This window comes from Rutidosis leptorrhynchoides, chromosome 4 (assembly GCF_046630445.1).
Source record: "Rutidosis leptorrhynchoides isolate AG116_Rl617_1_P2 chromosome 4, CSIRO_AGI_Rlap_v1, whole genome shotgun sequence".
Classification (NCBI taxonomy): Eukaryota; Viridiplantae; Streptophyta; class Magnoliopsida; order Asterales; family Asteraceae; genus Rutidosis; species Rutidosis leptorrhynchoides.
In genome coordinates this window covers 457,795,351-457,803,474 of record NC_092336.1, presented here as the reverse complement: position 1 = coordinate 457,803,474, position 8,124 = coordinate 457,795,351, and the positions used below count along the sequence as shown (strand labels likewise).

General features: G+C 35.6%; 1 non-coding gene across 1 annotated transcript; it reads right to left on the bottom strand.

Moving 5' to 3' along the window:
• Positions 1-7,249: 7,249 nt before the first annotated feature.
• On the bottom strand, positions 7,250-7,357 carry LOC139846078 (small nucleolar RNA R71). The gene has a single exon (XR_011758823.1). It is a non-coding gene; the product is annotated as a small nucleolar RNA R71 (small nucleolar RNA).
• Positions 7,358-8,124: the final 767 nt, after the last annotated feature.

Sequence of the window (8,124 nt, the reverse complement as noted above, 5' to 3'; positions counted from 1 at the left end):
ATCCTTTATGTAACCGATGCCATAAACATCACTCTGGCTACTGTAATGTGGTATGCAACAAATGTAATCGAAAGGGTCATCTTGCTGAAGATTGTAGGGCTCTCGTTACAAATACAAATGGTACCAAGACTCCTGCCACCAATGCAAATAGAACTGCTTTGGCTACCATTACTTGTTATGGGTGTGGGAAACAGGGTCATTATAAGAGCCAGTGTCCGAATCCAGAGAAGAATAATGGATCTGCACGTGGAAGAGCATTTGTTATTAATGCTAGAGAGGCGTGTGAAGACCCGGAGCTTGTTATGGGTACGTTTACCATTAATAACTTATCCGCATCTATTATATTTGATACTGGTGCCGATAGAAGTTACGTGAGTAGAGACTTTTACGTTAAATTAAATTGTTCATCATTACCTCTAGATGCTAAGTACATGATTGAGTTAGCTAATGGTAAACTAATTAAAGCCGATAAAATTTGCCGTGATTGTAAAATAAATTTAGCCGGAGAAACATTTAAGATTGATTTGATACCCGTAGAATTAGGAAGTTTTGATGTAATAGTCGGCATGGACTGGATGTCCAAAATAGGAGCTGAAGTTGTGTGCGCCAAGAAGGCAATTCGCATTCCTCGTAAGGATAAAACGCCAGTAATGATTTATGGAGAGAAGGGTAACTCAAAGCTAAAACTCATTAGTTATTTGAAAGCTCAAAAGTGCTTGAAGAAAGGGTGCTATGCTATCTTAGCACATGTTAATAAAGTCGAAAAGAAAGAAAAAGAGAAGTGCATCAATGACGTGCCTGTGGCAAGAGATTTTCCTGAAGTTTTTCCGGAAGAGTTGCCGGGATTACCTCCATTTAGATCTGTAGAATTTCAAATAGATTTAGTACCAGGAGCTGCACCAGTGGCTCGTGCTCCATATAGACTTGCACCATCTGAGTTAAAATAACTTCAGAGTCAGTTAAAAGAATTACTGGATCGTGGATTCATACGACCAAGTACTTCACCGTGGGGAGCTCCAATTTTATTCGTCAAGAAGAAAGACGGATCTTTCCGAATGTGTATAGATTATCGTGAATTAAATAAGTTAACTATCAAGAATCGGTATCCACTACCGAGAATTGATGACTTATTTGATCAACTGCAAGGATCATGTGTTTATTCGAAAATCGACCTAAGATCGGGCTATCATCAACTACGCGTCAAAGAAGAAGATATACCGAAAACTGCTTTTCGGACACGCTACGGTCATTACGAATTTTTGGTCATGCCGTTTGGATTGACGAATGCGCCAGCTGTATTCATGGACCTCATGAATCGAGTTTGTAGTCCATATCTAGATAAGTTTGTTATCGTTTTCATTGATGATATTCTTATCTATTCCAAGAGTGAGCAAGAGCATGAGCAGCATTTAAGGTTGATATTAGAGTTGTTAAGAAAAGAACAGCTATATGCTAAATTTTCTAAATGTGCTTTCTGGTTGAAAGAAGTGAAATTTCTTGGCCACGTTGTTAGTAGCAAAGGAATTCAGGTTGATCCAGCAAAAATTGAAGCCATTGAAAAATGGGAGACTCCTAAGACACCAATGCAGATATGCCAATTTTTGGGTTTAGCCGGTTATTATAGAAGGTTTATTCAAGATTTTTCCCGAATAGCTAAGCCGTTGACAGCGTTAACACAAAAAGGGAAGAAATATGAATGGACTTCTGAGCAGGAGAGTGCATTTCAATTACTAAAGAAGAAGTTAACTACGGCGCCTATTTTATCGTTACCAGAAGGGAACGATGATTTTGAAATATATTGTGACGCTTCGCGACAAGGTTTTGGTTGCGTTCTTATGCAACGGAAGAAAGTTATTGCATACGCATCCCGACAATTAAAGATTCACGAGCGGAATTATACGACGCATGATCTAGAACTGGGAGCAGTCGTGTTTGCATTGAAGATATGGAGACACTACTTGTATGGGGTTAAATGCACTGTGTTTACTGATCATAAAAGCCTTCAACATATTTTTGATCAGAAACAGTTGAACATGAGGCAACGTAGGTGGGTCGAGTTAATAAATGACTATGATTGTGAAATTCGTTATCATCCCGGGAAAGCGAACGTAGTGGCCGATGCTCTAAGCAGAAAGGAACGAGAACCAATCCGAGTTCGAGCAATGAACATAAAAATTCACATGAATCTCAACTCACAAATCAAAGAAGTTCAACAAGAAGCACTCAATAAAGAAAACATAAGAAATGAAATAATGAAGAAGTATGAGAAGCAACTCGTTATACGGGAAGACGGAATTCGATATTTTGCAAATCGTATTTGGGTACCAAAGTTGGGTGGATTAAGGAAGTTGATATTGAATGAGGCACATAAGACAAGATACTCGATACATCCTGGAGTTGGAAAGATGTATCAAGATCTTAAGACACGTTATTGGTGGCCTAATTTAAAGACAGACGTAGCAACATATGTTGGGGAGTGTTTAACTTGTTCCAAGGTCAAAGTAGAACACCAAAAGCCGTCAGGGTTACTTCAACAACCAGAAATCCCAGAATGGAAATGGGATGGTATTACCATGGATTTCATCACGAAGTTACCAAAGACTGCCTGGGGATACGACACCATTTGGGTAATTGTTGATCGTCTTACCAAGTCTGCACATTTCTTGCCTATAAAGGAAACGGATAGAATGGAGAAACTATTACGATTGTATATAAAGGAAATTGTTTCAAGGCATGGAATACCTATTTCCATTATATCCGATCGTGATAGTAGATTTATCTCAAAGTTCTGGCAATCACTACAGGAGGCCCTAGGAACTCGTTTGGATATGAGCACCGCATATCATCCGCAAACTGACGGGCAGAGTGATAGAACAATTCAGACTCTTGAAGACATGCTCAGGGCATGTGTGATCGATTTTGGAAACGGATGGGATAAGTATTTACCGTTAGCAGAATTCTAGTATAATAATAGTTATCATGCGAGCATTAAAGCTGCGCCATTTGAAGCACTGTATGGGAGGAAGTGTAGATCTCCTATCTGTTGGAATGAAGTAGGAGATCGACAATTAACTGGTCCCGAGATCATACACGAAACGACTGAGAAGATAGTACAAATCAAGGAGAGATTGAAAACAGCCCGTAGTCGCCAAAAGAGCTACGCCGATGTCCGAAGGAAACCATTAGAGTTTCAGATCGGTGACATGGTTATGTTAAAGGTGTCACCATGGAAAGGTGTAATACGTTTTGGAAAAAGGGGTAAACTGAACCCAAGATATGTAGGCCCGTTCAAGATTATCGAACGCATTGGACCGGTAGCTTATCGACTCGAGTTACCGCAACAACTCGCCGAAGTACATAATACCTTTCACGTCTCAAACCTTAAAAAGTGTCTTGCAAAGGAAGACCTCACCATCCCTCTTGAAGAAATCCATGTCGACGAGAAACTACAATTCGTCGAAGAACCAATCGAAATCATGGACCGTGAAGTTAAACAGCTCAAGCAGAGCAACATACCGATCGTTAAGGTTCGTTGGAATGCTCGAAGGGGTCCCGAGTTTACGTGGGAACGAGAGGATCAGATGAAACAAAAGTATCCACACTTGTTTCTCGATGACGCAAAATAGGTACAATTTTAAAATTTCGGGACGAAATTTATTTAACGGGGAGGTAATGTAACGACCCGCACTTTTTCGATCGTTCTATATTTATAAGATTAATATTTACATAAATTAAACCTTACCAACATGATAAGCAATCCAAATTGTTGAGACTTATGTTTTCGAAAAGAGTTTTACACAACGTTTGACCGTCTAGTTTGACCGATGATATCACGAACTATACAATATATGATAATTATACGTTTGTGTATATATATGAATATATATATATTAAACATGATTAATGAATGTTTTAATATCTCATTTTGTATTAATAACAATAAGATATAAGTATATTTTGAAACTACTAACTTAAGTTTTCAAAACGATAACCATACGTAACGTTATTTGACATAAATACTTATAACCTATAATGTTTATACATATATCGTATAAGTAATGTATTTAATCACTTTTAAGAACTTAAATACATAAAACCATATAAGTGTATTCACAAAAGATAGCTATATTTGAATCCTCATTCCATTTTTCACAAGATTTCTATACGTATATCTACGGTATATGTACCCGTATCATACCCACCTTCTAGATGTATTTACTATTGGTATATACCAATAGGAAATACCAATGATCAGCCATGAATGATTAAGGGACATGATAGCAACTTGTGGGAGCCAATCCTTTGTCATTAATCAAGACTTATGAGCTAAAAATCAAAACAAAAAGTCTATATATACATACATATCCACACGTTTTTTTACACATACACATACTTCCATATCAACTTTCTTTCAAGCTAGATTAACTCTTAAACTCTTTCATCTTCAATCTTCAAGTATTCCTTAAGATCTTCATAAGTTTCTAGCTCCATAATCAAGGTAAAACTATGTTTAAACTTTGATTCAATTCATGTAAGTTAATTAAGATATAAACTTACTTACAACCTTTGTTTCTTTTCATGAATCACTTTTTAATCTTCCAACTCATCAAGAACAAGTTCATATCTTGTTTATTCAGTAAATTTCTTCATCATACTTGAGGTAGTAACTTTGTTCATAACCTTATTCGATTCATATATATATAGCTATCTTATTTTGTGGTATAAAAGTTTAACAACAAGAACATAGTTTGAATGTTTTCAAACTTGTTTGCAAACTAAATATATCCTTCTAACTTAACTTTTAAAATACTTCAAGACCTGTAATATAACTTAAATATATGCTAATTTAACAAGGTATAACTTGGTTTTTCAAAGAACACCTTAAAAACTGTTTTTACGACGTCGGAGTGTAACCGGGGACTGTTTTGGGTTGGATAATTAAAAACCATCTTAAACTTTGAATTGAAGGTTTATTTTCTGGAAAAATGATTTTTATTATAAATATGATAACACATAAAAATTTCATGATTTAATTCAAAGTATAAGTATTTTTAGAAAAATAATCATTTAAGGTTGTTTACATAAAGGAAAATGTTTAACTTCATAAGTTTCACTAAAGTTTCACCTATGCCGTGTGATTTTGAATACAAACTAAGGTATTTACAGTTCATAGTCTTAAAGAGGAAATCGATCCAAGGAGATGGCAAGTTGAATCAACGAAAACGGAGTTGTAACGAAGAAACTATGACCGAAACAAAATTGGTTATCCAAGACTAGTTTAACTTCGGGATTAATTGGGAAAAATTAAATAAATCACATCTTTCTTAGATAACATGATAATTTATATATATGTACTCATAATTCAATTTTATATGGTTCAGGATCACCCGTAAACATTACGAGAAGATTAATCATAAGATCCCATGTTTGTACGCAACACGTCATTTGACAACACCGGTACTTTATGTACGCAACACGTCATTTGACAACACCGGTACCGTGGGTCAAGATTAATCTCGACCAATACATATACGATGGGGTTTTATTTATTTCGTTGGGGGTTTTATTTATTTCATTGCGGGTTTATTAAACATCTAAATATGAACCATTAAAATTGAATTACTAACATCAAACTGCTAACTACGGACTAAGGAATTATTAAAAGTATTAAAAGTATAACAAGTATATATATGAAACGTTTGTTTAAAAAGAAAAGGTATTGATATATTATATATGGATAGGTTCGTGATATCAACCGGAGACCAAGTCAAATTATATATATCTTCAAGACGAAAGTGAGTATATAGTCCCACTTTTAAACTCTAAATATTTCGGGATGAGAATACATGTATTTTATGTTTTACAATATGGACACAAGTAACTGAAAAATATATTCTACGTTGAGTTGTACCACTGGCATACTTCCCTGTAGCTTGGTAACTAATATTTACAGCGGTATTGTAAACGCGAATCCTGTTGATAGATCTATCGGGCCTGACAACCCCAACCGGACTGGACGACCAGTATTCAACGGTTGCACAGTACTTCGTTTCGTGACTACACTTGGTACAGTGTAGTAAGATTTCATATTAAAGGGAATATGCGACGTGATTAATTGTTAAGTATGGTTACCAAGTGCTCAACCACTTAGAATATTTTTATTAAACTGTTTATATATGAAATCTTGTGGTCTATATATATATATTGCTGCCGGCATTAAACCTATATCTCACCAACTTTATGTTGACCTTTTAAAACATGTCTATTCTCAGGTGATTTCTAAAAGCTTCTGCTGCAGTATGTTGAATTTAAGCAGGATCTTGCGTACGCATATTTGTGTCAAAAATAAGACTGCATATCCAAGAATTTGTGTTGTAAAATATGCTAGAAATCGTGTTGTTATCATCATTTGTAAAGTTTGTAAGTCGAAGATTATCGCTAAACGATAATCATCTTTTTATTATCCAAAGCTTGTATCAAAACTAAGAAGTTGTGGTTTGTAATGTATAATATATGAAGTTTTTTTCCAAAAATGTCTCATATAGAGGTCAATACCTCGCAATGAAATCATACGTTATTTAACGCGTTCTTATGGTTAAGGACGGGTTATGACATAACTCAATCAAGACATCTAGCCAATATTATCGCCATTGATTTTTCTTTAGAATCATCATCTAGTCGAACAAGTACTCCAATTCAAACTTCTGATAATCCATTTTTTGAACCTGACTTCACAATTAAGGACCCGGAGGATATTCAAGGACAATTCAGAGATCCTGAACCACTAATTATTCATTCGGAGCTTATCGAGGAAGAAACCGTTAAATCAGAATCTTCTAGTGATTCAGATTCAACAAATTCAGATATGGTAGAAATGGAGCCTCAAAGTATGGAAGACCGAATGAGAGCCACACGCACGGGCCAAGGTCACGCCATTAATCAGCCAGATGTTAATGCACCAGATTTTGAAATCAAAGGAAAAATCCTATACATGATCACTAATCAGTGCCAATTTAGTGGTACAACAAAAGAAGATCTAAACGAACATCTTCGAACTTTTAATAGGATTTGTAATCTATTTAAGATCCGAGAAATTGAGGATGAAACTATTTATCTTATGGTGTTCCCCTGGACTTTAAAGGGAAAAGCCAAAGATTGGCTAGAATCGTTACCTGAAGGAGCGATTGATACATAGGATATTTTAGTTGAAAAATTTCTTAAAAGATTTTTTCCGGCATCTAAAGCCGTGAGACTTCAAGCAGAAATTTCCACGTTTGTGCAAAAAGCCAAATGAAACGTTATTTGAGGCGTGGACAAGATTCGGAAAAATGTTAAGAAGATGTCCTCAACATGGCTTAGACACTTTTCAAATAGTCCAAATATTTTACAAAGGAGTCGACGTCGTTACAAGAAAAGACATCGACACCGCAGCTGGTGGTTCCATTATGAAGAAAACCGCAACCGAAGCTCACATAATTATTGATAAACTCACATGAGTGGCACCAGAAAAAAGATATTTTTCGTTCATCTAAAGCGGCTAGAGCCGATTCTAGCCATGACTTTGATTCCATTTTCGCAAAGTTAGATTCTTTCGAGAGACGAATGGAAAAGATTACTAATGATATTCGCGCAATACGCATTAGTTGTGAGCAATGTGGAGGACCACATTTGACAAAAGATTGTCTCAGTGTTGAACAAACAATGGAGCAAAGAGAGAATGTTTTATACATGAACCAAAGGCCGGGAAATAATTATCAGAATAATTATCAACCGCCAAGGCCAAACTACAATCGAAATCAAAACGTTCCGTACAATCCAAATGCTCAGCACAACAACCAACAAGGTCCTAGCATGTGACGACCCGGAAAATTTCGATTAATTTTAAACCAAACTCTCGATACGATTTAATGATTCTGACACAATAAGCAAAGTATGATAGGTTGAGTCTCAAAAATTTTGAACTGTTTTATATATTCAATTACCCTTTGACTGTTCTCGATGATTCACGGACAACTATTTTGTAGTGTCCCGAACTTTTCCATGTTTATATATATTAAATGAAATTGTTATTTACATTATTAAGTGTTTCCAACATGTTAAACAATCAAACTTGTTAAGACTTGA